Raw genomic sequence first — 25033 nt, forward strand, 5'->3', positions numbered from 1 at the left:
TGTCAGCTGTCCATAAACAACATATTCGTGTGTATATGTACCCACACACACATAAAAACAAGAGGTCAATATTTTACTGTGTTTGTTTCCACTTGTCTGCACACACACAGAATTTATGTGTATCTCACACACTCATGGAGGGTGTCAGGTGTGTCCGTCTTGGGGTCACTGATGTTGGAGAATCAGTCAAGAGTGGACGGGTCGGGGACTTAAAGGGGAGCCAAAAAGCCCCTAATTGGACAAGTGAGACCGGTGGCGCTGATGTTGATGACGGGGAAGACAATCTACCTCAGTGACCACTTCTTGACATGCCATTTGCCTCTGAGGACCCCCAGGGCTGGCCAAGCACCTGCCCGACAGAGCCATAACTCCAGGCCACAGCGAGGACCTCGGGCTAACAAGCCAATAAGGCAAGAGTGGTGGAGTGAGAGATAGAGAGTCAAGAAAGACAGCCGAGAGGAGTAAAGCAAAAGTAGGAATAGGCCGAGAAGTCAAGAGGAGACACTTTTCTGCTGCAGAAACTTTATTCTCTGAATCACGCAGAAGCCGGAGATCTCACACTGCCGAGAGGATGGCTTTAATCGCAAAAGAAGCGCCGTGGTTTCCCTGCCTTGCTCACGATCGTAATGCGCATTTCATCATCAGACAAACTGACACCGATATATTTACATGGAGAAGGAACAGCAGAGGAATTTGGAGGCATCTTGCCTGGGAGATCAGAGGCCCGGTTTAGAGCACGGAGGCAGCACAAACAAACAACAGCAAAGGCCCCTAGCTCTGCACACACACTCATAAACACAGACACCCACAGACACCCACACCTGTATACACCTGAGTGGGGGGAAAACACACTCTCCTATTTTGAAGTTTGTCTGGAGTGGCAAGCTGAATAAAGCATGTGAAGCGTGATGCCAGGTAGGAGAGAAAACTAGCTTCAAACGGTTATCAATACAATTGGCTGTGCCAGGCGCAGCAGTTTAACCTCTTTAGCAAGCTGGGTGTCTGCTAACTGGATGTGACGCTTTCACTGGAAGGCGCCTTCTGTGGTGTCGTCTTCACAAAGACTCACAGGGGCCTGATGGGTACTGAGAGTCCCAGTTTAACTGCGCAGCGCCGTGTCCCTTTGACAGTCCCCGAACTCAACCATAATAACATCCCAAGAAAACACAACAAATTCTCCCACTTGGCTGAGAATAAACAATATAAAAAACACCCCAACAAGTTATGATGTGCAGCGGAAATTTGCAAAACAGTAAATAGTGATTCAAGTGCTTCTCACAACAGATGTCTCAAGTTAGCCTGTTTATGGGAATCAACTTTTCCTGACAGCTCTCATAACACTTTTTTTTTTTTTTACCTAAGAATATCAGCATCCTCTTACACGCAGTAAAGGACAAATACTGTGAGCCATACAAAATAATTCCAACATATTTGTAAACACTGACATGAGTACAAAGATAAACAGGCTCCCCATAAAAATCCATCACATCAAACATTTTTCTCCACAGCTCTGCAGCATAATTTATACCCTTGCTCCATCGTGCTTGTTGGAGATTTTTTTAATAGATGATGGGACTATTTACAGTGAAACTACTCAGAAATATGTGATTTAAGCACATTTAAAGGTTGAGCAATTATCAACTGCCCGCTGATCAAGCCCCCTCATCTAATAGCCTCAATGTATGTCACCTATCCTGAGGTGTGAAGACGAGGAGGCAGGAATAAAATAAATTCACAAGAAGCTCGGAGGTTGCCAGAGCGGGGAGGAAAAAGGGCAGGGGAGCAGACTGCCAAGGATGTGGCGGAGGCGTTGGGGATTGCAGCTGGCGTGCAGTCAGGCTGGCTGGGTGCGGCAGCAGCCCCTGCACCCCTTGATCCTGCGCAGAGGCAGGTTTCAGCAGACCCGAGGGTGCCAAGACGCCGCCATCCAAACCTGGAGCTATCATTCTCCACATGGACTCACATAAAAAAAAAAAAAAACAGGAAAAAATGCACAGAGAGCACACATGTCTGCAATATGTGTATGCATGCCACCACACACACACACACACACACACACCTCTGACAGGCCGTACACAGATGTTCCAGTGATAACTATGACAATGTCAACACATACTGCTGCCTAACTCACATCCTGAGTCATAATGAACTAGGGGCCTCGAGCCTCCATTTCTTCTTCTGGGCTTCTCTGACAATTTGTAGACTGCTTCTGGCTCCAGGTTGCTTCCTGACCCCCAGGAGCAGAAAGAGGAGACGAGGCAGAAACGGGGAAGAGGCTCAGACAATAATAGCAACAGAGCGTATATACACACACACACACACACACACACACACACACATATATATATATACATAGGAGAAGCTGATCGGGATGAAGAGATGTGTCACTCTGTAACCGGGCTCTCCGTTTTAACACCACACTGGCGTGTGACCTCAAAGAGCTGCTGTCCCCTTCAGTTAGGACGGAGAGAGGATTAGCAGCCAGGGGAGGCAAGGAGTGGGGAGATGGCTCGCGCAGATAGAGTAATTGGCGCAGCTAACGGAGTATTAAAGAAAGGGGAGGTTGAGTTATAAGATGCGGCGAAGGAAAGGCGAGGAGTCAGCAGGGGGTGGGAAAGATAGACCCGCTGATATGAAGACCCAGGCAAAGCCAGCACAGTGTGGCAAGGAGGCCGATACACAAACACCACAGAGGAGTAACTATAGCTTACCTACACCAACCTGCTGAGGATCTTATGGGAAAGTGAGATGCACGTTAGATGCACCTGTTCTCAAAAATTAGGAATTTTCTTAAGAAGTGACCTTGTGAAAAGAGAGTGATTCTGGCACTTCTAAGCTCTTTGGTTAACAAAAACTATCAAAGAAAACCAAACAGAAATCTGATCTGGATTTGCAATCCAGGCCTTAAATATTTTCCAGATGCACAGTATCCAAGGATACAGAAAGCTTGTTGTTGCTGCTTGATTTCTTTGTTTATTAATGGTCTTCTTTTCAGCTCTGAATCTGCAGTCTTGAATTTTTATCAATTTGAAAAATATATATGTATATGAGAGAATTTGAGCCCTTTAAAGCCTGAACCATGAAGTAATTGCCAGAAAATTCTAATTTAAAAAAAATAAATTGAGCGTTTAGTGAGTCTTCTGATGAAGTTAAAAAACGAATCAGTTAAATTATAATATGCATATATAAGTTTTGATTTGCATCACATTTGCTGGAGCAGGCAAATATGATTCCCTAGTTTTGAAGATATGACATTTCTCTTGGATGTAATGATACCAAACTACTTGGAGTTTTCAATACACTTAATAAACACGAGGTCATGATTTCTGGATAGGGGTGAATTTTTCCAACAGATTTTTTGGCATTCTGATTGCTTACTGTGGACTCTTGAGCCGATATCTCCAAAACTGGGCAACTCAAACTAAAGCCAGTGTGTGTTTTTGACATTGGTGTCAACTGTCCCTTTGAACATTTACAGCGAAAACCAGTGCTGGAGGCTATTGAAGCATGACCCGGGAAAAAAGACAAAGAACTGAACTCTGATGTTACTTTAGATCTGGAGCTACGGGGTGAAATGCTGTCAAATGGCGTCTTAAAAACCAGGCTAAACAACAAAACTGTGTGTTGCTTTGCTGCTGCTCATCTCCATTACAGCGGGCCTCAACCACAATTACTAACAGGGGAGCGCTGCAAGCCCTCGACGCTGAGAAAAAACGGTTTGACAGCTCTACTAAATGAGATGGAAGGGATGACGGGAAGAGGGAAAGCCACGAACTGTGCGGGTCCTAGTGTCTGCGTACACACAGTTAAATCAACTGCTGGCTTTTATTTTGGATGCTTTTATCACTTTGGATTGCTCACCTGAGCTCCCCTCAAAGCTATTAATTCTAAGCCACAAAGTTTACTGCCAGTGCCTGGCCTCACATTTCTGCCTCCGCTAAAAGAGGAGAGGGTAGAGGAAAGGAAAAAAGAAAAGGCAAAGAGTAACTTATTGTTTTTATATGAGATCTATTCCCCTGGTGTTCTGGTCAATAATGACTTGATATATCAGTGACTACCTTGCTATTTGCACTGTTTTCGGTGTGTTTTCTCTGCCTGTGATTGAGCGAAGCTATTTTCACGCGTGGAGAGAGGTGGTTGAGGACCAGGGAGGCTAACGTCTGTTTGATCAAAGTTTATGTGAAATTTCCCGGGGCCGCCGGGGAGCCGCTGTTTATGAACTGTAATAAAAAGAGTCATTTTGACGGTGTGACCCCGGTGCACAGGCGAATGGGGGAGGAGGTGGGGCGGTGGGGGGTGTCGGCGGGATGGGTGGAGAGAAGAATTTGGTTATGTCTCTGTTTGCGAGGAGGAGGTGCTCTCACAGGTCTTGATGAAACAGAGGAAAAGGAGGTAGGGGAAATGGAAAGAGGAGCACGCGGTGAGGAAGGAAAGTACAAGAGGGTTGCGGCGTTTTTTTACGAAGCGAGGGTTGAAATGACAAAATGAGCTCCTGCAGAGGACGTGAGAGAGAGTGATGAAAAAGGACGGAGAGCGGGAAGAAAAGGTGGAAAAGAAAAGAAGGATAGAGGGAAGGAAGGATGTGCCCTCCCATGTTGTCCTAGCAGCCAGCCAGCAGCTCTTAATGAAACACTTTGGTTCAGTTCCTGATTCATCTCACGCAGCACGATCAGCTTTGTCCCCACCAATCCTCCCCTCATCTGAATTTAATACATCGTAAATGAGAAGTTAGGATGCGCACACTTTTGCTGACGACTCTCAAACAAGAGGACAAAAGAGAGGGAAACGAGTTATGCGTGACATTCTCGCGTAGCGCTCAAACATGTTACAGGAAGATGGCAGTCGATAAATGGGTATAAATAGTAACCTTTAAGAAAATCAAATAGCGTTGACCTTTTGCTAAATCAATAGAGTAATCCTCTGTGCTTTCTGTGCTGCCTGCGGAGACGCTTGAACAGTATCACACTTTTTAATGAAGAGATGATCAGCCTCCGGGTTGAAAAGCTTACATCTGGACTCGGACAGATGCTCTCCAAAAGCATACTAAATGATAGGTTAACGTCACATCAGCTATTCCTCACCCAGGATGAAAGCAAATCTTAATTTATCCCCCTCCCGTGTGACTGCTCATAAAAATCAAGAGCAACTGCACGGCTGCCATTTACCTTAACTGTTGCAAAACACGCATGAAAATTCAGCGAAAGAAATGAGATCAATCGATACCCCCTACCATCTTACCATTTATGTTCAGCAGATTTAAAATATTTAGCAGCGGATTCAATAAAACACTAACAGATAGCACCTTACAGTGCCACTCTGCACCGATTCTCTAAATAAACCTTCCTGGGTCAGTGGAACTGCAGGAGAAATCACTGGATGATCCAGGGAAGCTTTGCTGTGACAACACTCCTGTCTAGTTTCTGTCTGAGATTTATCAGAGGTTTCACAAAATCAATGCAGCGCACTGTAAGAAAGATCACAGCAAACACTAGAGACCCATCAGCGGTAATAGCCATCTCGACACGTAACGGGGAGAGAAAAAATACATCTGTCAGAAGCGGTGAATTACAGAAAACACACGAGACAATGAGTTGAAATGTACAACATGTCATATTACAAGGCTTCTCTCCATTATTAAGGTCTTAAATGTGTGTGTGCGTGTCTGTGTCCTAGTGTGAGTGTGTGTGTGTGTGTGTGTGGGGGGGGGGGGATCCTGGATGTAAGTCCTTGTATAAGATTGTGTATTTCCATCTATATGTTGCGAATCCATGATTCAAATTTGTGTCCTGGACTTCCTGCCAGCCCAAACACAAGCACACACATCCATCACGCAGCACACCTATGGGTCTGTGGCTGCATGCCACACTCACCCACACCCACTCCCACACACACATGCACGCACACACGCACGCACAGAAAGGCAGAGGATTATTGAGGTAGTATCAAACAGGAATAATAAAGCAGGTTCTTAAGATTTTAATAAGAATAAAATGAAACAGTAACCACCAAGGGGGCAGCAGGGTTAATCCCTTCTATATTACTGAAAATAAAAAAAGGATAAAAACAGACAGGAGGGCAGAGCTGGTGCCGGAGGAGAGAGAGAGAAGAGCGAGAGAGGCGGTGAGAGACGAAGAAGAAGAAGAAGAAGAGGAGGAACAGATGATATGAATAGTGGTCGTCTGCTATCCAAAGTAGAGCCCGTTAAAAGGGATTGAAATTAACAAGAGGGCTATATTCTCTATTATTCTCTGACACACCCTCACACACACACACACACACACACACACACACACACACACACACACACACACACACACACACACACAGAGCAAAAATGACACTGTTTGACTGTGTTTAGACTTGATGAAAGCTCGGTTCATTCCCTATGCGTTGTAACATCCGTGTCAGTTCAGCAGCATATTTCCAATGTCAAAGCACGTGCGCCGGCAGCAGATGGCATGAAACAGTTGGCAAGAGTGAGCGAGCGTGAATATCTGTTTACTAATAACCCTTTAATTACTTCAGATGGGCAATGGGATCAAACATCCAGACCCACACAGGAATTAGCCTTAAATGAGACTGGACTGGAAATCTAGGCTAACCCCTTATGTTGCCATAAAGACCTTTGCTGTGAAAACCGGCGCTTAGAAAAACCTTTATAGACAGAAAGTAGATGATGATTGGAAATTCTCTTTTCCACTTACTGGGCTTTATTTATAATCAAACACAGCAGATGCTGCAATATAAATTTAAGTGGCGGGTAGAGTAGAAACTGATAAATCATTTAATTTATAAAACGTCAGAAAATGGTGAAAATTTGCCATCACAACTTTTCAGAACCCAAGGTGGTGTCATTCTTTCTTTTCCCTTCCTTTCAGCTAAACTAACAATGAAAAATCCAAATAAAGTTCATCATCATTTTTCTAATTAACCGAGTAAATGCTTGTAAACCTTGTAAAAATGCGTAGCAAACTCCCGAAGGCCAAGCTGGCATCTTAAAAACAAGTAAATGTTTAGCATTTTCTCTGTACAGGGACGTAACCATGTTTTCATTTGTCAGTGAAAGTTATGTTCATTATATATCTGTCACAAATTTGGGAGCTATTGCTTTGTCTCACTCGCTGGTTATGGCTACCTGTTTGGCTTTAGAATAAAATTGTGGTTTGTGCTAAAATCCACTTCTTCACAAAGTTAACCCTGCATTCTATAAAAATTACACTTATCTCTGAGCTTAAGTGAGCTTCCAAGACGTCCTTTAAGCCTCCATATGTGCTGAGTAGGGAGCGGGACACCAAAGGACAACTTTTGCGAATCTGTGAGACGACAGCAGCTTTGACAAAACGGCAGTATTCAACACCCTGGGAACTGAAACAGGCTGGTACATCAGCTGTTTATTGTTAAATATAAACAATGATAAAGAATCCTTATTGTGCACTAGAGCGATGGAACACATCCTAACTGGAAACATCACAAACACCAAAACAGCTCTGTAGCGGGTAATCAAAGCTTCCTAGGACAGTTTTGTTCCTCGGGCTATGAGACTAACAAATTTATTTCCTAACATTCACAGCTAATAGTTTTCTATGACTAAATTATTGAAACATTTTATTTTCATCTATATTTTGGTTAATAGCATAGAAGATGGACAGATCTGCATTGGCAACTACATCTGCCTCATGTTGCACAATTAAAATGAATCCTAAATATTTACTTATTGTGACATATGTAATGAATAGTGCAGGAAAAAGTACATTTTCGGTAAGGATCGCCCAGTTTTGGAGATATCAGCTGTAGAGATGTTTGCAGTTTGCTAAATATTATGGAAATTGATGGCTCTCATCTTGTTTTGCAACAAGAAAAAACTTTGCAGTTTCATGTTTTCTTTCTACTGTCTATCCACCCGTCAAAAGAAGTTGTATAGTTAGCCAATATTACCAGCTCAGCCCAGGAATGAGGCCATTAATCTTTACATCCTGCTATGCTATCATGAGCACAAGCCTCAAAGAAAGTGTGCAGCTGCTTTCTTTTGCACAGCTATTTAGCAGAAGTAAAACAATTCACATCACTAGAGGTTTGTGGATATTTTGGGTCCAAATGCATGAAAAGCTTTTTTTAAACATATTTTTTGGGGGGACATTGTGAACAAACACAGCAAAAGAGCATTTGGTTTTATGCAAAAGAAGCAGATATCTCTAGTTATTATCTCCAGAACTGACAGGTGATTTAGACTTCTATGTTAAATCTACTCCTCTAAAACCCTACACCATAATCCAACATGCACCTGTCTGGAAATGTAACCGCACATGACATTAGCACCGCTTATTGGCTCATTTAGTACTACTGATTCCTCTTATGCATTTCCAGTAACTCTATCACCAATGTTTTTGAACATATCAGAGGGAGAATAACAATCATTGCCTCAAAATAAAGAATAATAATCATATGTCTGTGAAGGTTCTCAGTAATAATAATAATCATAGCCTCCACATGAGGAGTCACATAGAAATTGCTGAAGCTACCAGAATTGACGTGAGTGAAGGCAGGTCATGGAAGAAGTTGAAGGACAAATACATTTACCTAAAGCAAACAATTAAAGCATGTGAATCTAGGAAGGGAAAACCGCCCCAGAATTATATTAGTTTCTGTCTTTACTGGCTTTACTGGCACCCCAAATAACATTCAGACATGACTCCAAGGTAATCAAAACCATGCTTAAGCATGATTGTTTGCAACATCATTAGCCAGTGATGTAGAAAATATCCTTGTGGGTATTTTCGTGTATATTTTGTGCACTTATCAGTTGAAAAATAAACCTGTCCCTTCTCTCTGGGGGTCAGGCGTTGTAATGGCACCACCATTTCCAAACTACAAAGTTGCAAATTTGCCTAACCAAATTTCTCTAACCTCGGCAGAGAGGTGGTGCATGGAAAAAGGCAGAAATTATTAAATTTGGTGCACATCTGAATCTCTTTCATTATGTTGCAAAATAGAGCACTGGCCTTGGCTGGGGTGTGCTATCTGAGCGCTTTTACTGATTGCCAACTTGTATGCAAGTCTGAATATGTTAACTATTTCCTACAAACATCTCTACACTATAATTGGCACAAAGTAGCACATTAAAAAGTGTTTATAGTTTCGTCTGAAAACGGGCTCCGTCTGGAACACGGAGGCACTTTTAATATTTTGTACACTTAATGCATATGCCACAGCTCATATGCTGCGTACAGAGTGTTATGAGGGTGCACCCACGGAGAAAATCCCTGCTATGTGTAAATGTCATGAAAAATTCCTTCATCTGCCAGAATAACCTTCATCATTTTGTTCCACTGAACCCACCTCACAGGCAAATGTGTTACAAAGATGCGAGGCGTCTCCGTTGCCTGCAGCTCGTTCTTCCGTTACGCCTTTCATTATGTGAACGGGGAGGTGAATATTGTTCACCGGCTGCCCTTTTCTGGTGCCAGTGCACTGAGAAAGCATACATTTTAATGACGGGACCTTTACTTTTAAATAACAGTGAAGAGAATAAATTGCTGTTCAAAAGGAGATAAAACTCTTGGCATTGTGGGATTGCAGAGGAATGGGCAGCTGTGTGGCAGGGACCTCTATGCTGAGACCATCCTGTATAAATTAGGATATAAATAGCCTCATCTAGTGCAGTATTACCATGGGTGTGCTTGAGTGTTCAAGCACATGCTTAATATATGCATGTAGGTGTGTGTTTGTGTGCGTCTGCAACAACATGAGGAAAGCAAAGAGAAAAAGAGCATGCATATGTCCATAGAGCAATCTGGTTGCATGACGATTGAGTGTTCGGGCGCGTGTGCTCGCACACACTCTCGGCAGTGTGCTGGGGAAGCCTAAATCCTGCTCAAGTGAAAGGCAAACAGTGGTGGCAGTGCGTGGTTATTGTATTTTCTTTGCTTGGATCCCAGTAAAGACCCCCAGGCCTGCGCTGCCTGCCTGTCACTGCGGCCATCCTGACATCGGCGGCCAGCTTCGCTCTGCAGCCAGAGCCCTGGCGCAGGCCCCACAAGGAAATTAAAAGGGGATTAGGGCTGGCTGACACTTTGTGGCCGATTACTCATTTATTTTTTGTGTGTGAGAAGCGCGGGGTGGCGGGGTGGGGTTGAGTCTTGACTTGGCTGGGAAGAGCTGGGTGGGGTCTGGGGATGGGATACTCAAAGGTAACGCTGCTAGCCAAGTGTTATAATTTACAAATGCACTGACTTCAGCATCCTTTATCAGGGTAGAGCGGTTGGGCATTTTCAGATTTTCTATACTATTCCCAAAAATATCCCAGAGTTTTGGAATCAAATTTTCACTGCCTAACAAAACAAAACAATAAGCATCAGTTACAGAAGAAAAACAATGAAAAGGCTGATGCCATGTCTTCAAAGAATACGTGAAAAATATTTTTAAAAAATCTAAAAAGAATTGATAATAGATTGAGTCTTAAGGGAAATGCATTTCTGTTACTGTGACTCCAATCATCCGTTAAGTGAAAGTAGCTCCAGCAAAGCACTGTTAATAAAAATGTTACTTGAGTTAAACAATTAACAGCAAAAGAGTTATTGATCATTTTTAGGAGCATCTTTTTATTTCAGAATCCTCCCAGACATCATCAAAACTGTCCCGGGATTTAAATATAACAAATATGTTATAGAAAGCAGCTAAAGCCTAACTACTGGCATGGGAAATTTAGTAAAAGCTATAAAAAAAATCTTATTTGTCAGAACTGAACTGGGAAAGAGGGCTTTTACTTATGCTGCCCCTTTCACATGGAACATGATGCAAAAAGACTGGAAGATAGCAGATCTTATTTCATTAAATGCTTTTAAGTCCAGATTGAGAGAGCCAGAGAAAAATGTTTTTAAAATGTAATTGTTACTTATAATATGTATGTAACTTTGTAATTTCAACATGTTGTCGCCTCTTGGCCAGGACTCCCTTGAAAAATAGGTTTTTAATCTCAATGGGACTTTTCCTGGTTAAATAAAGGTTAATAATAATAAATACCCCTATTTATTAATAATCAAATAAAAAGGGCACTTTGAACAGTGAGGTAACAGTATTACAGAGAAACCAAACAGAAAACATAGTGTGAGAAAATTGCATTCAGTCGTTCACTCTATTTAAATATTTTGTTACCTCGCAACTATGAACTTAGCTGATCTTACAAGTCATGAATCATCTCACTGTTATGAAATTTGGCTTTGTCCTTTATTTGACCACTCTGGTGCCTGATCCTGGCATTAAGTATGCTTAGCAGCAAGTCCCCCTTTGATTCTGATGTGCATCCGGCAGCTCAGGTTTACTGCCTCTTTGTGTTAGAACTCAATATCACCGCTGCAGGGAAAAACAAACTGTACAGATGCCAGTGTTTGGTCTGCTAATTAGCAGTTTGTATTAGTAATTAATAGGCATTACCAGTCAACCGGGCTCCTGCTCGGCAGCCTGTGAAGAAGATCCAGGCAGCGCAATCCCCCTGCAGCGCCACGGCTTCATGGCCCAAGGAGAAATTTCAACAGTGTAGTCGCTCTTAAGTCTGACTGCAGACGGAAGAATGTAGCACGAAGCCTAAACAGCCTTCAAGCTGAAGCCGGGTTTTTAACCTCAGTGCTTACTGTGGTCTGTTTACTATAGCGCCAGTTATTGAAAACTGTAATAGTTGAATAGCAATATTTTCTTTGATCTGGAAATCAAAACGTTGCTTCTCCTGTGTTGATGTTACTGTGTTCTTTTGTTAAAAAGAAAAGGCATATTTTTAAAAAAGCAAAAACATTCAGATTATTAAGCTAAGGTTAAAAAAGTCAGCACAGAATTTGTGTTTTTGCTCTATATTGCTATTTCTAATTATACTCAGTCCCAAACGAAGCTCGGAAATAAGGTTGCATTGCAGACACATTTTTCAGTTTACAACCATGCTTTTGTAATATAAGTGCGTGTCTTTATCAAAACAGAAGAAGCTTTTAAGCTATATAGTAATCTGTCCACTAGTGATTTGGATCATTGACGACCTGCGAGGTGAAGCAAGGTGTGGAGGGGTGGCAGAGTTATCAATTATCCAGAGCGCAGTGGCACTCTGGCTTCCTCCAGATCTGGTGTTAAATTAAGTTGTCAGCGCTGTCTCTCTGATTTCCCCCATCACATAAGCAGACGGTGATAGCGCGTGACGGCCGCTTGCCGGAGCTCCTCTTCGGCTGCCGCTCCGCATCTCGCCTGCAATTCATCAGTTTCTGAGCACACTGGCCCAGCCCGAAGCCTCCACGCCAGCACACGCCGCGTTGCATCAGAGCCAGCCAGCCCACTAAGCACCATGGCAGAGGAAAAAGGATCGGATCACCTTCCAAAAACCCACCGTAGAGGACGGGGTGCAGTGGACTTTTGCCCCCGTGTCTGAAACTGGAGTGGACTTGGTGCAGTGTTTGAACTTGAGATGTGTTTGTGTGGGTGTGCTGTTGTGTTTGTGCAGCAACACAAGAAAAAGAGCATGGAGGGGAAAAGTGCTGTAAACAGACAAAGGCATCATCTTGGGAAGTGCAGCATACAATACAGCCTCTGGCCCTGCTGTCCTGTTGGGGCAAGGCCTCAGGTGAGGGCAGAGAATATGGGACACCAAGCAGGGAGGCTTGGCACATGGGCACTAGCCACCAGCTCCCTCCCAGCACACTACAGAGTTGAAGGGCACCGGAACATCCAGTCACAAAAGGGAATGAGAGGCAAAGAGAGGAGGAGACAGAAGAAGGACAACCAGGTGACAGAAATAATGGATAACTGTAAAGCAGCAGGGTGCTAAGCTCTCACTGCTTAAGTATTTATTTCCGATGAATAGTAATGACGGCACACTTACAAAGCACTTGTTTAGTATGGAGAGGGCCCGAGAGGGGCGAGGATAGCTCCTGCGCTTCTTTTACAGGGCCGGCATGCTCTGAGGCGACCGCGGAGAGTTGCCAAACCCTGCCCAGCCTTCCACCTCCCATCTGCATTCAAAAACACTTGCCTTCCCTTTACACTGTCTCTGCCTCAGCGCTGAATAAAACATTAAACACCATTCTGAGATATTAACCTACTTATTAAAAAAAAGTCAGTGATTTATGTCGATTTGGTTGGCTTTCAATGCTGCCCAGCTGTCACCGCCGAGCCTGTAACCTAAATTATACAGTGATGCTCTTTCACTCCAGTTAAGGGAATAAGCAGTCCTTTAACACTTCAAAAGGCCTGACTGTGCTAACTCTGTTGTTGTTTTATTTTTTTCTGCACTTCTTAAGTTCAGTAATTATTCAATCTGGGTGATAATGAGTGCCTATTTGACCTTGTGGATAAAGAATATCTTCTTTTATCTCTATGCTTCATGTTTTCCAGGCTAATTTAAGAAAACAGTGCTTAATCTTTCACCAAAAGCAGCAAAACACTGGGCTTCAGCGCCGCAGCGGGAGGACCCCTCCGGTTAATAAGCAGCATCCAGGCCCCGGTGTATAACTGGCAACGGGTTCGGCGGCCATGGATCAAACAGTCATAACCTCCTGTTCCAAAGATAAGCTGCAATCAGATCTGTGGGGGATCTTTAACCAGAGAGGAGAGTGTGTTTGTGTGAAAAAGAGGCAGAACAGACGGGGGAAGTGAGCATGAAAAAGAACGAGAGGGTGGGAGGAGTGTGTTTATATGTGAGTGTGTGTGGGGTTCACAGGGAATATGGCAGCGTGCTCATCGGTGACGTGCCTGAACGGAACCCGGAGGGGGGTGCGGACTGAGCCCCTGCGCTTAATTGGGCACTCAAATGTTATCAGGTCCCTTCCCAAACGACTTGGAGGTGACACATGGCCAAGAGTAGGAGTGGAGCGGAGCTTGTGGAGAGAGGAAATGGAGCAGAGGGTTTAGCACCTCCCGCCGCCAAGTATTTTTTCTCTCCCTTTGGGTTTTTTGCTCAGGATGGCGGACTGCGGGACTGATAGTGCATTTGGCCTCTCGCTGTGCCAAAGATGACAGAGCAAAATTAACCCCTCAGTGGTGGGGACAGGATAGAAATTCAGAGAGTTTTACATTCAGTTTTGCAGTCTTCTTAAATTGAATGTGTTGCAGGGATGCGTGGATTTGATCTTGTGATTGCTTCTGCAAACAACCAATGGCCACCCTAAAACAGAAATAGCCTCTTTGAGAATGGTTTATTTTATCACGTGCAAAAGCAAAACGCACGCTGTAGCGTTCATCTAAAAAAAAAAAAAAAAGACTTCAAACACGTACTACAGCAATATGGGAGCAAATTCATCCTTTTTTTCACTTCATCAAAGCCTCTACCAGCTAATCCCTTTCTTATATAAATAGCTCTTTTGGTGGAGAGGGTAGCTGCCGCATAGAGCTCTAACCCTTCTGTCCCTGAAGCTACAGCCAGGATAAGCTGTGTGTTGGATTGGCACATCGGGCTGCCTGGGGCCTGCTGCTGCGCTGGCCGCCAGTACAGATGGAGGGCAGGGCTGGGCAATGCCAGCTTGTCAGTCGGATTAAAACGACTCATTTATTCACTGAAGTATCGTGCAAAGCGACCGGGCCAAAGCAGGGTGAGGCGAAAGGGGGAGAGGAGGGTCGAACAGTGGCAAGATGAGGGCAGCTTGAATATGAGGAAGGGTCCTCCACTCTCCTGCCCTCAGTCCTCCCGCCCCGCCTCACCCCTGTCTCCTGCCATTTTGCCCGTTACTTATCTTTCTGGAGCTGCCAGAAGCCATTACCGCAGTGTACGGAAGGTGGACGGCAGGGTGGCATCTCCTAGTGCCCGGGTGACAGATTGCCGCTCGGCATCGGTGGCGAAAAAGGAGTGGGGTGGAAAGTGATTGGCTCTGATGGTCAGGAAGTGGGCACCGAGGACTGGAGAAGGAGGTGTAGAAGGAGTGCAGAGCGTTAAGGAAGAGGATGACAAGACCTGGCTGCGCGACCTTTCGTATCGCACGAGTTATCTAAAGGGGCAGAGGCCCTGCTTTTAAGAGCATGCTTGGCAGTGGTGGCCGCCGTGGTGGTTGCGGGCCGAACACGGATGCCAGGGCAAGAAGAGGTGGCCCTGATGCTGACTTCTCTGGTTGTGCCCAAGACCCTGCTGTCCCTGAAAAACCTCAGCGAGGATAAGTAGAGGACGAATGGCAATACCTGCAGATCCATCCAAGATAGTTCACTGTCGACGGGCTCACCTCTGCAACTTCAGGGTTGCTGCCAACATCGATCTTAGAGTCCTCAAAGTCATGAAGTATACTGGGGGAAGGATGTCAGACTTTGACCCAAAAGAGAGATAACACCCTTAAACCAGGAAAGAGTGGTGAAGAATTTAGGGCCATAATAGAATTTTAAAAGAATAAAAGTGATGATAAAACTTTAGAAGTTACAAAAGCAAAACAATAACACAGCAGTTAAGACCTGCACCTTTATATCTTCAGATGACACACTTAGGTCACTGACAGGCCAGTGCTGTGTGTGTGTGTGTGTGTGTGTGTGTGTGTGTGTGTGTGTGTGTGTGTGTGTGTGTGTGTGTGTGTGTGTGTGTCAAGGGGGGGTTGAGGCTTGGAAGGGTTTTATCGGGTCTAATTACTCCCGATAGCTGTAATTTACAGGTTGACAGCAGGGAGAAATCGCCAAGATTCACACTTCTGTGGGTCAGCATCTGTCGCCATTACTGCGTGGTGCACGCAGCCGGCCAGTCGGCGAGCAGGAAGAAACAGTAAACAACAAACGCCGTGTGACAGATTAGCAGCGCGGGCTAAAGGACCTTCCACTGACACATCATTTCTCTCGCTCCGAGAGTCTGTTTCGCAGCAGCTGTCACCAATAAAATGGAAAAGGAGGAGATGGGGAGGGGAGGGGAGGCGGCGGCAGCGGAGGTGGCTTTTGTTCCAGATCCAGAGAGGTGGGAGGTGGAAGGAGAAGAAGGAGGATGAAGAAGGGGTGTAGGAGGGGAAGAAAATGGAGTTGGGAGGGAGTGTTAGCAAAAGTGACCCGTTTTAAAAGTCAGGCCTCACTTTTTAATGGAGTATTAGCAGGAAAACCAGGCCAGGGCAACGTCAAGCTGCATTTTTCCGCTGACTGTAATTACCCCAGCTATTTCTCTCTTTTTAGGTCTGCAGTACAAATTGCCAGTGTCACCCTGAAGAGGTAATTTTAGTTCAGTTTGCATCAGTTTGTGAGGTACAGTCAGCAAGGAGCACAGAGCTGTTCCAGAGGGTAAGCATTATCTCAGAACATCTTGTTGTGAACACTTTTGTAGAAAGTGCAGCACTGCAGTCCGGTCCGACTCACTTTCCTCCAACCTCCCATCCCACGTGGCTCTCCTTCCCCTGGTCCCATGCAGTTCAGAGAGGAGCCAGGTCAGTCCAGTGCCAGAGAGGGCTGGTGGACTACATTGCTCTCACCCTGTCTACCTCATTGCCTACACACAGCCCTATCTGGCCAGCTCCTGATCGCAGAGCTAGCACTGTGCATATCCTGGCAAACCAATTTTTCCTTGACCTCCAACTAGAGGACATTCTCCAAGTTTCTGGCTTGTTAACTGGAAATGTTTTGTTGATCATCTCTTCAGCAAAATCATGAGGACTTCTCAAAGTAGTTAGAAAGCAGAAAGTTTGGCTGAAAGCTGTATAAATATAAGCCTGTGCCCACATGTATGTGCTCTTCTCTTGCAAATATTCTGTTTTTCAAATTAATGCCTCAGCCCTCTGAAGCAGTTGTGACTCCATCCCCATCAGCTAACACATCCATAATCCTTGATGGTTGTGCACTGATCACACAGGTCTGGCCCTGTCCTGTTTAATATCTAACGGCAGACTGCCTGGTGACTACGCGTGCCAACCTCCAGAGCCCCCAGTTCTTCTCACAAGTGCCATATGGGCGGCCCAGCCTTGTTCCATTAGTGGGGCCCAAGCAGAGGCAAGAGCAGGCCTGGACCCCAGCCTTACTGGCCTTCCCCTGGCACTGCCACAGGGCATGTCATCCCACTGCCAGCTGCCCACAATAGGTCAGAGAATGCAACAGCCACTGCCTACCTGAGTCTGGCAGAAGCCAGCTGCTGGCCGAGTCACACGATGCATCAATGTGGAGCAAAGGTCATCAAAGCCTGTCCTCCACACTGTGGGGCCTGGGGATAAATAACAAAAACAAAATAAATTTAGAATCAGCTAATGGTCAAATTGCAATTCCAAACACTGGTGTCACATTGGCTGAGAAATTCACAATCGGTGTATTTTACTTCATCTGCACAAGTTACAAATTTGAAATCTGATGAACTGTAATGAAAGCCATGAAAATGGTTACTTGACCCTCTCTGTATTTTTACATGATTACCAGGCACTTTCACCTCATGTATTTGTGAAATTGGTTAAAATGTTGGGTGCACAGACATGAGAGGCATGAGAGGTTCTTCTGTGTAGATGTGCGAAGGAAAGCAGGAAGGAGGGCAGATGGAGGGTGCGACATCCAGTGCATCACATGGGAATGTCAGTGTGTGCCTCAGCAGCCTGTACCTGCCACAGGACCCGGGGCCTTTTTTTAATTAATCATCATACAGGATGAATAATTTAGCCATTATCACTGGGAATAAATAGTAAGACTGGTTTTCCTCTTGAGTTCCATCCATTCTGTTATCATCTTTTCCTTAATAGCCTATAGTTAGGGCCTGGTCCCAGGTTAATACACCCTATAACTAATAGAGACTGAAATACGTCGTGAAATAGACACATGAACATATTTACTATTCAGCAGTTTAAGAAAGTGTGTTCTTAGACATTGCAGTCTTGTCGATAAAAGCTAATTTACTTCTACACTACAATGCAAATAATGTGAAACTGGTCAGTGGAAACACACTTTGATAGGATTTTAGTTTTAAGTGCTATATTATGTCCCGCCTACAAAACAAAGCATGCGATGTCCTGCTAGCTCTAGGTCTCTGCATAGGTCTCGTCCTATGAAAAGATGCACATGATCAGCTAACATTAAAACCCTCTAAACAGCTCAGGCCTCTCCAGAGGTTGCCCCATCTTGGATTGAGTGTCTTCGTTTACAACCCTTGCCCTACTTGACTGGATTGAGATCTGGGAATTTTAGAGGTCCTATCCAATGCCTTAGGCTTATTATCGTGATCCTCACATTGTTCTGAACAGTTTTTGTTGTGTGGTGGTGTGCGCTTTCACTGCTGGCACAGGCAGTTCCAGTAGCAGGGTGCTTTGCCCTGGGGGGTGTCTACAAGGCCTACAGTGGCTTTTAGATGGGTGGTGTGTGTCAGCAAACTGCAGGGCACAGTGGTTCCCACAAGAACATTGCATTGGAAAGGAATCAATGCTCATCACTGTGTGTGGTCAGTGTTTCCTGTTGATGCGAAATGGGAAATGAAGTTCATTTTCCATGTGCGGTGGTGTTAAAATATAAAGGCTGTATTTTTCTGCAGTTACTTAAAATACAATCACAGTGAGCTTACAAAACTAACAACACTCACAGTCAAGCATTATTTTCTTCTTCTTCTTCCTTCTTCAGCTGCTCCCTTCAGGGGTTGCAACAGGGGATCATCTGCCTCCATCTCAGCCTATCGCTAGCTTCCTCTTTTGTCACCTGAAGCCTCTGCATGTCCTCCTTCACTACATCCATGCACCTCCTCTGAGGCCTTCTTATTTTCCTCTTGTATGGCAGCTCCATCTTCTGTCCACTATCGCTCCTCTGAACATGCCAAAATCATCTCAGCCTTGCAGCTGTCTATCTTTTTTACAAACTGGAGCAGTCAGTATGATATACTCATTTCTAATCTTGTCAGTTCTGGCCACAATGAAAAACTTAGCATCTTCAGCTCCGTATCCTATCTTTTTGTTAGTGCCACCATCTCCAAACTATATATCAAAGCAGGTCTCACTACCATCTTATAGACGTTCCCTTTCACTCTTGCTGCTATCTTTCTCTTGCAAATCACCCCTGAAAATCATCTCCACCCACTCCACCCTGTCTGCACTCTCTTCTTCATATCTCTTGTGCACTGCTGTTGCTCTGGATGCTTAACCCTATTTATTTAAACTTATCCACCACCTCTGCTCCTTGCAGCTTCACTGTTACACCTCTCTCTCTCTCTCTCTCTCTCTCTCTCTCTCTCTCACTCACACACACACACACACACACACACACACACACACACACACACACACACACACACACGTAGTCTGTCTTTCTTCTGCTGACTTTCATTCCTCTTCTCTCTATAGCATACCTCCACCTCTTCAGGGTCTCTTCCACTCCACCTAGTCTCACTACAGATCACAATGCCATCTGCAAACATCACAGTTCACAGAGACTAGGCTTGTATTACAGCCACAGGACCTTGTCACTTTGAGTCAAACATGAACTCCTCTGTATACCAAGTCATTTGAAAGTCGAATGTGAGCCTGTCTGTCCTAATCAAATCTACATCAGACTGACTAAAAAAACTAAAAGAATCTAGGTGTTGCAATGGCTCAGTCTGGCAAGTCCAGAAATCATGTGTTGGGACCTTAAATGAGCTGTGCATAAATGAATACCCACAGATCTCAAAGAACTGAGGCAATGTTGTAAAGTAAAGTGGGCTAAAATTCCTCTGTGATGATGTGAGAGAAGTCATAAAGAAAATGTTATTTCTGTTAAAGTTGGTTCTACAAGCTGTTGAATCATGGGTTGTGTTTAGATGTTTTTTACAGGACTGCTTCAGTGTTTTTCACATTACTGTAAGTGATCATTTCTAAATTACTCCTTGCTTTCCTCCTCTGCACAAAGTCAAAACATGCCAATAAAGATATATCTGTGGACAATATAAAGCCAATAAAACATTGTTTGGGTTTAATAGAAAACACAGAAGGAATTGTTCTGCATGTGTTCAATAGAGTCTTCACAGTATAATAAGATGAAAGCCTAAGGCCAAAGCCTGAGAATTAAATCAGCTATCATGGAGTTTGTAATATTGACACGTGTAATTTTTCTACAGAAAAAAAAGTTCAAGAAAAAGTAAAGAAAAAGCAAGTCTGATCAAATGCTTAGCATAGGCAGCAATTAATTAAGCTAGCTAGGTAGCTACTTACCCACCGAGTTGAGCCATAGCCTTTAGCTTTACCCCTTCTTCTTCAAACCTTTGGCTAGAAGACAGCATGTAGAATACCTAGGTAACAAAATCCTGCATATGCATTTTTTTTTCTAAATGCTTTCAGCCAGTCGAAAAAGTGCATCGTCTACTGACTGTCCAAAGCATTTTACTTATTGCGGGAATGCTACATAATAAGTAAATAAGTACATTTCAATCCAATCCAATCAAGTGTGAAGTCAGAGAAAAGAAAAACTTTAGAACCAAATAAATATTAAAATGTGGTTTAACTGACAAAAGTGACTTCAGACCAAACCTCCCCCTATATAACCTAATAATTCTTATATGAGGATTTCTCAGGGAGGTTTTTTTCAGAACAAATGGCTTAGCAATGTCAGAGGCTATCACAAGACATTAACAGATGATTCTCAAATCTAACCTGCAAATTTGGCCCACATCTCATTTCTTCTTATTGAAATGATGGCAACTCCTGCTAGGTACTGCTTTAAGGTAGTGCTTGGATCAATACGTCCTCTCATAATTTAGTCAGGAAAGTCTGAGCCATGCATCATTTACACAGAGTGCAGCAATGCACAGAAGGCATACTACAAAACCTGCAGTACTTTATATACATATGTGTGCAGCATTTTATATGTTCACCAGCAAATAAAATGTTAGTTCAAAGTATAACTGCAACATTTTTTCTTTTAAATAGCTTGGTTTTCTCTCTAATATCAGTTAATAGATTAAAAACTAGTGAAAACTACAATTCAAAATTACTCAAAATTAGACAACAACTTACATTATCCTGAATTTGATCTTAATTTGATGTTAGGATAATTTAAAATTATCCTAACATCGACTGGGGGGTCAAGTTGAGGGGAATATCAAAACTGCAAATATTGCACATCACAATTATTTTTTTAACCCTCAAATTAGAAGCTTTTAAATGAACTCTTTGGGACACTTCACAGGTGGAAGCCTTGCACTTGGTCGTAATTTCCTTTTTGCCCTAAAACTAATATCAATCACTTTGAAAGATGGCGAGCTCGTGGTTGTTTTACAGGTAAAGACTGAAAGAATGACCCTTGCAGCAATTGTAAGAGAGTGTAGTTTTTCCAGTTCTTAAACAATTCAAATTTTAAAATGACAGTCCTCTCAATATTTAGCCAGGAGCCACCTAGCATCCAGTGTCATGCATGCAGCCGCCTTGTGTTAATTTGATTTTTATTATATTATATATGTTAAGAAAATTGGAGAAAAGTGTGTCCAAAGTGTGAGAAGTCCATTTGGAGGAGGCAGAGTCGTGGTTTGGGGTATCTTTTCTGCATCAGCAGTTAGGGCCTCTTCTACAGTTACACTGCAAGCTAAACAGTGATACTTATCATAAGCTCCTTTACATATCTCTGCTTTGAAACTGATAATCTTAAAAATAATGAAAACACTAATGCAGAGAACAAGTAACAAGTAACTGTAAGATCCCATAGTCATCTCAAAAAATGTTCTCTAAACTAGCTGTACATTTGTCTCATTTAAGTTAATTATTTTGTGATAAAGAATATTTTTAAGTAAAAAAAACCCACTTGAATTACACCCCTACAGGCATCATTTTAAACTGGACTAAGTAAGAGATTCAAAAGACACCAAATTCTTATTTCATGCATTCACAACCTTTATATGTTTGGTTTGCCAGAGACCTACATATCATTTCTTTACTTTAAAGAAGAAAGAATTTGGCCATCTGGTATTATTATTACTATCATCACTGTTTTGTTCGGGGTTGGTTAAAACAGTTCACAGCCTGTACAATTGCTCATGCACTGAAACCTCTGATGCTGAAATCCTATCGCCTTGACCTTTAACAAAAGACTGAGCATCCCTGAGGGGAGCTAAATAAAAGGGCACCACTGTGTTTTCTACTGATGCCACTGATATGATATCAATGGTTTTTCAGTAAGGGGGGGATTTGCTCTTGCTTTTTTTGGTATATGAAGGCCCACATTGCTAAAAAGAGGCTGTCAGGGTGCATAAAGTGTCGAGAAGAGACTTCCTCATCCCTTCTTGCCCCAAGGACAGTAAGGAGGGCAGCAGAGGAGCACTGATTGGGAACAACACCTGTCAGGTGAGGCTTTCGCAGTTGACAGCGCAGAAAGAGTGCCAGGTCGACCGCTATGACTGCTAATCTGTGACGTGGCAACCTGCCGGGCTCTGCCAGTCTCGAGAGAGAGAGAGAGAGCGAGCGCCAGGAGCCCCAGCGTTGAGGCTTTTCTGGGGCTACAATCCTGCTAATGTCTCCCCGAACAGAATGAACCACGCTGACATGCTCTAAATACATTTCATTATCATCATCATGATTATATCACTAATTGTGTGTGCTTGGTAACGTGCTGCAGCAGCCTCCTCCAGGGAGGTGTCTGAAAGACTGAATGATTAAAACATGTATGATGAACCATGCATCAAAATGTCCCTGCGGGCCTCTTCGCAAGATACATGTAAGCAGCTCCACTGACACTCTGAGCCAGCAAACAGCAGAGGATGTGATCTACTGAGGGTTGAAAGGCCGGGGAGAAACCTGCAGGCAATAACAAGACAGCAGGTGGATATTAGAGATGCAGAGGATTGACCTGAGCTGACCCATCCATATCCTTAAACCCACACTACCTAACCTATATACCTTAAGACATGGGTCCAGAGCAGCCTAAATAATTCCACCACCACACAACGAGTGAAGCAGAGGCTTAGGTTCAAATCATGGCTGGGCTTCTTTGGCCTGTGCTTGGCAATGTTTCCATCCTTATATGTGGTTGACAGGAGCGGATAAAGTTTTTGTGACAGCATTTGATGAATGTTTAATCCAACATTCATACATCGAGGGCTGGGACTTGGTCCCCAGTCAAAACCCACCAAAGACACACAGCAGGTGTGTAAAATATTCATTCACTACACGCTTCATTAAGAATGAAACATATCATGGTCCCCGTTCATTTATTCATTTCGATTATCGAAACAAAAGACAGAAAAATGAGAGATTAAAACATGGTGGGCGCGCTATTCTGCATTTGTCTCACAGATTTGTAACGATTTGTTTTGTGACAAATAACTCTGTCTGTTGAAATCCTGCTGTCATCTTGCTGAGAGTCAGGCAGCTACTGCGAGAGAAGCTTTCATGTGAGGGGCTGTAACAAATTACTGTCTGTCTGTCTGGGACTATCCAGCTCTGCATCCGATTGCAGCAGCTTGACCTTTGACTGGTCCAGGAGTGGCCAGGGACTCATCACACACGGCGTGCTGATACATACCTGAGCCATCAACCAAGAAAGGGACAGGTTTCATATTTTTATTAATTAATGGCCATTAATGATCTCTCCTGGTGACAAATCACCACACGCAGACAAATGAAGTGACTAATGCCGTGCCTGTCAGTGCTCGGGCTAGCTGAATGAATATGTCACTGTGGAGTGCCAGCGCTATTTCAACATACCCTTTTTGAATGAATGTGTCACACACATGACAAAATTTCCCCATGGAGATCATTAAAGTTTCATCTAATCTAATCGAATTAGTTCAAGTCCTGACAAACTGCCCAAGGCTGCGAGGCAACAGCGAGCCTACACAGAACAGACAAAAATATATCCAGATTAGAAATTTAAATATTCCTTATAAAGCGTTGTTACAGTGCTACTGAAGATGTGGTGACAGCATGCCAGCTATCACTACACTGCTATTATTTATTTATTTAGTTTTGACAAGGTTAAAAATCAAAATTTGCAATCTTTTACATATAGTTTTGCTGCGGTTTCACATCTGTTTTAGATGAAGCTGTGTCTGCTCTGAGGCAACATTTTTATTTATGTTTTGTTGCTTGATACTGTAATAAGAAGCTCAGCCTGTTTAGCATTCATCATCTTAATGTAAGTCTGTGTATTGTCTAAATATGACTGAAGATATTTAGATGGGTTTTGAGTTGCCTTACTGTTTCCTGTCAGCTCAAAGCTGTCTGTCCTTTCTGACCTCTGACATCAATAATACATTTTCACCCAGAGAACTTCAGCTCACTGGATAGTCTCTCCTTTTTTTGAGCATTCTCCAAAATGTTTGTATAGAAAAATCCCAACAGATCAGCAGTTTCTGAAATACTCAGACTAGCTTTTCAGGCACCAACAACCATGCCTGACTCAAAGTAAATGAACTTTTTTTAAAATGTTGATGTCAGTTTGAACTTCCAGGTCATCTTCACTGTGTCTACGTGCTTAAATGTACTGATTTTTGTGTTCACAAGCAGTTGAACAGATATACCTAAGAAAGTGGCCAGTGAATGTGTATTGGACAAGTAAGAGACAATTTTGCAATTCTTGAGCCCTCTTAATGCCTTCAAGTCAAAGATTCTTACAGCCTTTGCAGAGATTAAGTGTATCATGGTCAAAGAAAGCTCCCTGTGTAAGTTTAATAACATGTATTGATCTGGTATAACATGATAGGTCACAGCTTGCACCCAATAACATGTCTTTACTTTGCAGCAAGAGTCCCTTTTACTCCCTTTTTAAGCAATTACATTTTCACTTGAGCTTAAAAAAATATTACTAACTGTACAAGCCAGACAGTTGACTTTTGTTTATAATTAAGCACAATGTGGCAAAATATGAAAGGGATTAATGAACATTTTCTTGTGAATTGCAAATAATAAAAAGCATGCATATAAAAATCATATAAAAGCATTTTTGATGCTTTAATTTATTAGCAGTGTTTTAAAGCATTATGGAAAGGTATGTTTCTTAGACAATCCATACCTTTTCTTTACAGTGAAATGTAGTGTTTCGGTTATTTTGTCACGTGAATTTTTTGTTAATGTTGCTGAGTTTTTATTTTTAATATTTTTTATTCTTATTATTTTATTATTTATTTCATTATTATTATGTGTGATAAATGACTTGATAAAAGTCAATTTTATAATCGGCGTAGGAAGCTCCTCAC

At 43.1% G+C, this 25033-nt stretch overlaps 1 long non-coding RNA gene across 1 annotated transcript; it reads right to left on the reverse strand.

Moving 5' to 3' along the window:
- Positions 1–10642: 10642 nt before the first annotated feature.
- Positions 10643–20405, reverse strand: LOC120747504. Its single transcript, XR_005699139.1, has 3 exons — positions 20394–20405; positions 12998–13003; positions 10643–11051 (listed from the first exon to the last, which is right to left on the reverse strand). It is a non-coding gene; the product is annotated as an uncharacterized LOC120747504 (long non-coding RNA).
- Between the last annotated feature and the right edge of the window lie 4628 nt (positions 20406–25033).

The sequence above is a fragment of the Simochromis diagramma genome, unplaced genomic scaffold (assembly GCF_900408965.1).
Source record: "Simochromis diagramma unplaced genomic scaffold, fSimDia1.1 OVJJ01000596.1, whole genome shotgun sequence".
NCBI lineage: Eukaryota > Metazoa > Chordata > Actinopteri > Cichliformes > Cichlidae > Simochromis > Simochromis diagramma.